The 9,550-nt window shown below is 29.3% G+C and overlaps 1 pseudogene across 1 annotated transcript; it reads right to left on the reverse strand.

Annotated features, from left to right (window-relative positions):
* Nucleotides 1–576: 576 nt before the first annotated feature.
* On the reverse strand, nt 577–2,164 carry LOC137813498 (rust resistance kinase Lr10 pseudogene; annotated as a pseudogene). The gene is made up of 2 exons (XR_016519422.1): nt 2,014–2,164; nt 577–1,818 (listed from the first exon to the last, which is right to left on the reverse strand). The product of XR_016519422.1 is annotated as a rust resistance kinase Lr10 pseudogene (transcript).
* Between the last annotated feature and the right edge of the window lie 7,386 nt (nt 2,165–9,550).

Raw genomic sequence — 9,550 nt, forward strand, 5'->3', positions numbered from 1 at the left:
ATGTTTTGATACTAGACATAGAATATATCAATTGCTATATAACATTTTTTCTCAATGATGAGAATGTTTTCTAAATACTTAAGTCATCATTATTTAGGAGATAATCTTAATAATTTCATAATTGAGACATCAATATGAATAACTCTTATATGTTGCATCATCAATTAATTCAAAATATTGGATGTTTCTATTTATCCATGATTCAAAAGAGTGAGAAAGATTAACTTCAATCCTGATTTTATCAATTGAGTTCTTCTAAGTATTTACTATGTTTTTGTTTAATTTTCACACGAATTTATTTTTATAATGTCAATATCTTTTCAATTAAACTTTTACACATATCTTGATATTATATCTTGATATTTAGTGAACGTTATCAAAATAGGTAAGTTCTACACCACAAAGAAAAGAAAGCCTATATAGCAAAACCATCATCAATCAGGTAATTTATTTTTTCTACACAGGTTAAAAAATCTTCTCCTAGAATTATATTAATCTTTGCTAAATAATCTTTGGGAAATATTTTTTTTTTCTTACAGTGGAATGAGACGAATACTTGACAAAATACTCTACCTCTAGTTTAAGAATTTCCTTTATTTCATTATTGTTTCTAACACTACAAAATACCTTTATAGACTAGATGTTATTGATTTCGTCATATTTCATAAAATAATATACTATAATTTTCTAGAAGTTAAACATTATTTTTTTTTGCCTGTAAATCATTCCTGAATTACTTCCAACTGCAAAGGTCGTCTTGTGGAACTGAGTCCCTTAGCTGTAGTGGAAGTTGTTGAGTGAAATGGATTAGGAGGCACAACAAACTGGTTTTCCTCTTCAGTTTCTAGTATGTGAATCACAGATTTTATGGATGGACGGTTCACTGGCTCCCACTGAATGCACCAAAGCCCAATAATTGCTAGTTTCTTTGCAATCTTAACATCACCTTCATCCTCAACATGGATATGTACATCTCCATCAACCAGGTTATGGATCCAATCCGGGTATAGAACTTGGAAGTTTTGTGGAGAAGACATGTCCACATTCTTTCTCCCACCAACCATTTCTAACAACAGCATTCCATTCCATAACTGTAAATATCAGACTTGTAAGACACGTTCCCAAAGTTTCTGGAGAAGACTTCAGGTGCAATGTATCCCAAAGTTCCTCTAGCAGCTGTCATGGACACCAAACTGGGATTCTTGGAACACAATTTGGCTAAGCCAAAATCAGAGATTTTTGGAGTGAAGTTGTGATCAAGTAACACGTTGTGAGGATTTATGTCAAAGTGAATAATGGGCTGATTGCAACCTTGATGAAGATACTCAATCCCTTTAGCTATACCAAGAGCAACGTGTTGAAGCTTCTCCCATCCGAGGAAATGGTCCTTGTCTTCTGGTGGAAATATGAAGCTTTGTAAGGAACCGTTTGGAAAGAAATTGTAGGCAAGTGCACGATGGGGTCCATCTGCACAGAAGCCAAGCAAACGCACGACGTTGATGTGATGGATTTTGCCCATAATTCCCACTTCATTGATGAACTCATTCCCCTCTCCCTCTGAATTGTTGAGGATCTTCACAGCCACCGGAATTTCTCTCGAAAGTTTTCCTCTGAACACAGCCCCATGAGCTCCTTCTCCTAGCTTTTCTTTGAAGCCATTGGTGATTCTTTTCAGGTCAGCGTAGGTGAATCTTGCAGGCTTTTCTGCCCTGTAGTCCTCTAAAAACTTGTCCACTCTTGCTTGGTCTTCTTGCTTTTTCCTAAAATAGAGGATGCTCATAAAGACAGCAATGACCACCATCCCCAAAAGGATCGAACCTAGAATAGCAGTTGGAGACTTCATTAAAAAAAGAAAGATTTATGTACTTGTTTCAGTCTTTACACTGAAACATTACTTGTTTCAATTCATACGCTTATACTTTATAAGGCCATACAATTGTTGACATCCTAAACTGTTGGAATAAGGAATTGAACTATATTAAAAAGCGAATGTGTAAGAGTCTCTGATGTTACCTGTAGAAGCAAAAATAAAAGATTTAGGAACGTGAATTCTCTTCGGTTTGCATTTAAAACAATCGATGTCTCCTGTAGAGTTGTTGGTCTTCCATGTACATCTCTTGCCTTTTCTTTTGCACTCAGCACAATTTGGTTTGGACCATCTCAAAATCAAGTTATAACAGCAATAGCGTCATCAGTGCAGAATCATGTTGGAGGAGCAACACACTTGCCATTTTGATTTCTTACGGGAAACAGCTGTTAACCGAGCTTCCTCTTTTAGTTTATGCTAACACTTCTAATCTGTATTTGTTTTTTACATTTGCAATCAGTTGCAGAAACCACAGAAAAGATAAAAAAGAAGACCTGCGATTTCTCATTAGTCAAAGTCTTGCTGATAAAAAATAAATAAAAAAATTAGTCAAAGTCTGCGTTTTAAAATAGTTCTTTTAATGGAAAAGTGAAGTCCCTTAATTTGGTCCGTACGTGTCACATTTAATTCTATGAATGTCAAGGTAGGTGCATATTAAGTGCCAAGAATTGACTCCGCCAAACAACAATAATGCAGTGAGAGTCACTCTCGTATACAAGACCACCTTTTCAAATTCTTGGAAATTCACTGCCACAAAAGTCCTATATCTTCAATGCGTAATAATGCAGAAAAGTCAAGCCAAAGACTAATGAGCAGTGCATGTGACAACAACAAAAAGACTACTACTAAGTACTCTCTCTTTACTTTCAATTTAAAAAAAAAAAAAAACTAATGAACTTAAATATAAGCAAATTTCAACATCGTAAACCATACTTATCTTTAAACATAAGCGCATCTTCCAATAAATATATTTGGGATGTTTTAGTAAAAGTATCTCTATGGTTGAAAATGAAACTATTAAATAAACTTAACTTAGAAGTGACATTAATGTGAAAAAAAAAACTTTGTGGTTCATTCATAAAAAAATTAGTTGTTAAAATTTCGAATTTAAAGAAAAAAAATAGTCAAGAAACTCGATACATCGAAAAGGAATGGGTAAAGAGTTATGAGTCTGAGGAAAATCATAAAAGAATAGAAGAAAATGTTTTTCTTTCACAAAATTACTCAATGGACATGTATTTTTTGCTTGTAAGATAAGTGGGACATTAACAACATTATTCTAGGTGTGTAATTAGTAGTGTAAAACATATTTGTTGAATAAAGGTCTTTAAATAGGATATTTTTTAAATTTGTGACACTTATCGTTATATTTTGGTAACTTTCATTTTAGTTTCTTGAAGTTTTTTTTTCCAATTTCTTAGAGTTTCATTCTTGCAAACATACTCTCCTGTGAATACTTAACGCGTTAGCTACAACATTGTACGAGTTGATACGCACAACGTTTAGTATCCATCGTCTACTACTAGGACTATTGGGACATCTAATCTCATTCGTTCCCCTAACTTTCGTCTCTCTCAATGTTAATGTCGGTCTAGCAAAGTGTTTTCGTCATTGATGTTTAATTTTGTACCTTTATTTTCATCAAATACTTCTAATCTGTCTAAACTTTTTTATTTATTTTATTTTATATAAAATAACATGTCTTCACTATGAATGTTATATTCTCACTAAGTTCCCACATCAACACTCACCAATCGTTGAGAGCATGTTAAACCAAGAAAAGAAAAAAGAAAGCAAATATAAGGAGACTATATAGGTTAAAGTCATGAAACAAATCACTAAATAATATTCTAGAAAGTAAAATCTATTTCATAAAAATATGAATACATAAAGAATTTCATCAAAGAAAATCAGATTTGATATTAACAACCAAATTAACTAAAGTATCAACATATTTATTTTCTTCCTGAAAATATGAGAAATTTTAAAATCCAAAAAATTACTTATGAACTGACATTTATTTGATCTACTTCTAATTGTCTAAGGGACCTTAACATTGGTATAAAAAGCTTGAACCACATATGAGTGAAATTCCAACAATAATGAATTACATCCTTTCAAATGGGTAAGTTCAATAGCGATCATTAGCAAAAACTACATTAACAACATTGTTAAAAATATTAAAAGTGTAATATCCAAAAATTTATAATATTTTTAAATACAGTAATATAACTGTTCTAGCCAACTTAAGGTCGGTCGGAATCTGGATGAGCTCCTTGTGGTCTCCCTGCAAATGCCTTCTGGAAACGAGAGGGGACTATTCCTGCGATGACACTCTGACGCTCAAGTCAGTAAAAGCATAAATATAATGAGTATAATATGAAATAGGAGTTGAGAGTACTCCCTGTGTTGTTTATTATATGTTTAGATGATGTCCCTTTCTGTAGAGCATAATCAGGTATATATAGACTGAATTGTAACCTCTCCACCTTTAGTCATGACTATGTCTTAGTTGAGTCATGAAGGATGATTAAGTCTAATTATCGAGATCTTTTGGCCTGTGATCTCTCATAATGATAGATACACAGGTGGGGAAACGACGACCCATAAATGATCAAACATCGGGCCAAATCCATGATCCAACAATAACGTTTAACAATAAGGTCTTTGTAAGATCGTCTAATAATAATAATGAGACTATCTAATGAGGAATCTAATAATTTGTTAGACGCTTAGCCTGTACAAATCATTATTTGAATAAAAAAATATTTTATTTGATTTTATTATTTTTAAAACATAAAATCATATAGTTTTAAATCAAGAGATCATCTAATCTCCTGAGATTGAGAACTCTAAAAAAAAATAAAAGAATAACATTCTCACAGATATCACAATAAAAACTCACTCACTACAATGATTAAACACTTAATATATATATATATATATATATATATATATATATATATATATATATATATATATATCCATTTTATTTGGCTTGTTTTACCCTCTTCTACTATTTCAAATTCTTTAAATAAGTGTTGTACTTATTCTATACTTTTCGAAACTATTAATTTTTATTTTCTATGATATTTCCAAAACTTTCATCTTCTTAGCACTAGATACTCAGATTCATCACGGTAAAACATGATTTGAAAAACATATATGAAATATTTAAATTCTTTAAATTTAGATGTTTAAAATCAATAAGAGATACTCACAATATATTAGAAAGACGTTACAAAACTTAATTTGACAAATTTACTAAAGAAAAAACATAATTCATAACCGCACCAAAAATATGGGCTAACAGAGTATGTTTGAACTGCAATTATTTCAATAATATTTGCAATCTATCCCAGTAAGTTAAAATTGGTTCAAAACAATTTTTTTGGAAAATATACTAGAAAAACCTTTTGCTTCCTAAAAATATTCATTGTTACTATTTTCCTATTTAAATCACTTAAAGTTATATACATTCATATTATACAAAGAACATATTAGACGCTTTAAAACGGTCTAATGCTCTTTAATTATCTAGTAGGTTACCTAGAATCTCAACAAAATATATACATATATAATAATTATAAAGAGGATTTATCTTATCAAATAAGAGATAAGTATAATAAGAGTAAAAATTTGTGATGATAAATACTGTAGATAAAACAAAATTGACTAAGACTTAAGTTTATACATCAATTATCTTCTTATATCTTACCAAGTCATCTTAACATTTGTCATGACACCTCATCTATTCCAAAACTAAAGAGTTCACAAAAGAAAAATGTAAATACCAATAATTTTTTTATTACAAACATATCTTTCCAGTTAGTACTATTCTATTTTCTTATAATGATTACTTTATTGTAACTATAAAATTGTGTATTATTGGTTGCACTTCCTTATAAATAATATAAGTTTTACACACGAAAATATGTAAGAATATTTGAGTGTGACCAACTCAACATCGGTTAATGTACAACTTAAAGAATAACTATCTCGCGTTAAAAGGAGTAAAGGAAAAAATAAAGAAATTCACACATAAACCTATAAATCTTATGAAGACGGATATTAATGAAAGTCGTATATTTGCCATAAGTCTAGACGTGTGAGATGGACTTTTGGTTACATTCTAAAAATGAACTTGTAATATAAATTGTCTTCTTCGTTGTGGAAAAAATAATACATAAAGGTAAACTCGAAAACTAAAAAATAGACATCATAATATTAACTAAATTTTTGTACCCGAACACAAATATTGCGTTCTTCATGAAAAAAAGTATCTTGAGATGGAAGGAAGTAGTTTCTCTTCCCAACGAGTTTGTCGCATGATGAGAAATTTATTTGTAAAAATGATCTTAGGATCAAATTAATTAGAATCTAGAAAATTATTATAAGCATATAAGTAAGTATGATAATTAAATAAATATTTCTTATAAATTTAATTTTTATTTATAAGTATTTTAACTTAAATTGTGGTATTCGAAAGATATAAGTTACAGATAGTATTACTCCTAACATTATGGTTTTTTTTAATTTAGAAAACTTTTTATATTTATATATGTTGATTTAATATGCTTATGTGGGCCGCAGCTCCATTTCAAAATTTAAAGTATACACATATTTTAAATTTTATAGTTTAAATGAAGTGAACAAAATTATTAAGTGTCCATTGATTTTTAATTTATATATGCGTACATGCCTACATATATACCCACTTAATTTTTAGAAAAAAAAAATACCCTAACAATTTATGTTTTAAGAAAGTTGTAATTATAACTCATTTAAATACACGTCTGCTAAAATAAAATAAGTATAAATTATTACAATTAATATTTATATATTTTAATCTTCTTGTCACATCATTTCTTTTTTTTTTTCACTTTTTTTTTTTATAATTGTGTTTGGTACGTAAGACTAATAAGTTAACTAGTAGCTTCTTTGACTAGTTTATAAACTACTTTGACCAACACAAAAGTATTTGGTAAGATATATAAAAGTTGTAATTATAACCCATTTAAATACACGTCTGCTAAAATAAAATAAGTATAAATTATTACAATCAATATTTATATTCTTGTCATATCATTTATTTCTTTTCACTTTTTTTTTTATAATTGTGTTTGGTAAGACTGGTTGCTTCTTTGACTAGTTTATAAACTAACTTTGACCAACACAAAAGTATTTGGTAAGATATATACATATATTTTACTTTGTGAGATTATAACTTATTACTTATAAATTACTTCAAGTATTTTGTATCTTTTTAGCTTATTTAATTTTTTTTCATTATTCTATTTTATATTTTGATATATTTTTATTATCATCTTTATATTTTTTTTTATCTATTTTTACTTTTTTTTTTAATTTTACGAGGACAAAGTTTTTACTTCTCCATCTTCAATCACACTTTCAGTATCTCTTCATGCTCCATCAATTTTAATGATGTACTCCAAATTTTTAAGTGTCTGAAAGACTTGAATAGAACAAGTTTAGGATAGATAAATGCATTGTTAAATTATTTATATAAGAGATGTATTTGATGAAACTCGTTAAACGCAACTTCAAGAGGACATATATATTGTTTAAAAAAATTTCAAAACATATTTTTGTAAAACTATCCTTTTTAAGTTAGGTGCACATAAATAACGTACAATATAAATAGATAAGATATTAGAGAGATTTGCACACAATATTATATACTAGTTGATTTGAAATACTTAAATTACGATAAGGGTTTTGACTCACTAAAAGGGAATAATGTCCTAATATAAATTATAAATTGAGTACTTTTTTCTAGGTTGCTATGAATACAAACAATGTTCTTCCTCACAAAACAAAAGGTTAATGATTCCTTCAAAATTGGAGAGCATTAAGTGTTTTTCAAAGTACCATCGTTGTCAACCTTTCTTCTTCGTATATATATCTTCTTTATAAAGAGCTGAGAAGAAAAGAGTCATTACAAATATTTTTTGGAGTTGTTATGAGAATTTGCATCCTTAGTTTTCTTAGTCTTATGTTTGACAATGTTCAGCACGTAGACGCATTGAATGCTTTCCATGAAACGTTTAAAACATGTGTCTTCTTTACGCAAATTCTCTTACACACGATATGACTTATCTAGCTTAGGCAGATTGTGTTACGTATATGACCTGAGATAACTTGCTGACTTCATAGGACTTTCATTTCATCTTTTCAGAAAGTTGTTTGCGTGGAGTAGCTTTACACATGTTTTTTAAGAGATTTTGATTTTAACACTTTAAAACAAGATATATTTGAGAGAAATGAAGAAACAAACATTACTTGTACACAAAGAATAAGCTTTATAAGTCTTCAATATGTACTATGAATGCTTAGGCTTTCATATCAACTTTATTTGTTCAAATAAAAACTTATAAGACGAAGTAATAGAGGACCACATTAGCTAAAGCCACTTTTTCTTTCAACTAAGAGTAAATGATCATTTTGAAAGAATACAAAAAGTAATATCTACCTTAGTCTTGTATAAATTTGTAAATAATAGAATAGTATTTTTCTAGCTTTGTATTTCTAAGCCAATTATAGAATAGGAATATCCTTCTCTCCAAACAAGACTAGTCACCTCCAATCAATCCTTGCCATGTGTCAACGCAAGAGTTTAGAGTTCCTTATGTTTAGGATTGTAACATGGCAAACTAGGAATTGAGAGTATTGATAAGTGCCTAATTTCAGTAATATTTCATATTAAAATATAGGCACTTATGAGGATTTATTGTTAATTTATATATAAAATCATCCCTAATTTATGAATTTATACCTTTTTATATTTTTTATGATCTTTATTTGAATAAGAGTATTTTATTGCCGAATTTGGTGTTAATTGCAGATTTTTAAGGAAGATTGAAGATTTGGATTTAAGATGAATGATTTGAGCTAAAAAGATAAAGATAGAAGGTCCCAGAATGGAAAAAGATGCAAAGAAAGATTGGGCTTTTTTTTATGTTTTATCATTTAGCCCATTAGCGCGACATAGGAAGCAACCTAACCCTATAAAACTAGGATAAATAGAGGGCTAGAAGCTCAACTGTAGTGTGCCAAATTGAGAGTAAAACACCATAGAGTGAATTGTAACCCAATTGGGAGAATGGAAGGTGCTAGAAGTATGCGTGGCTAATTCTACCCTTTGGGATTGAGAGTAATATGCTCAATCTCTTATGTATTGAGGTGATATCTTATATATTAATATTCAGTTCTTGATTGATTATTGGTATTGTTGTTTTACTTTTAACTTTCCGTGACAAATTGAGAATCTTAAATTTGACCGAGAGGTATTTTTAGGGTTTGGACCTAAACATCAATACTTAACATATTTGAGTGCTAGGGATAAACTTGAAATGTTAATTGCCATTAACGTCTGAGTGTGATTCTAAGTTGTTTTTATAAATATGTGAGGGATCGATATTTAGGAAACATTCTTAAGGATTTTATATGCGAGAGATCGATATAAATGAATTTTCTACGGGCATCAATTTCAATAAAAGAACTCAATATTAACATGCTAATCAAAATACATGAGAGTGGGAGAGATGAAACTTAATCCCTATTTTTCCAATTGAAGCAACTAACTCTTTGTTTGTTTTCTTATTGATCAGTGCCAACACAATCACTTCTAAACTCTTTTTATTCTTATTCTTATGTTGTTAT

This window comes from Phaseolus vulgaris, chromosome 1 (assembly GCF_051622355.1).
Source record: "Phaseolus vulgaris cultivar YP4 chromosome 1, ASM5162235v1, whole genome shotgun sequence".
Classification (NCBI taxonomy): domain Eukaryota; kingdom Viridiplantae; phylum Streptophyta; class Magnoliopsida; order Fabales; family Fabaceae; genus Phaseolus; species Phaseolus vulgaris.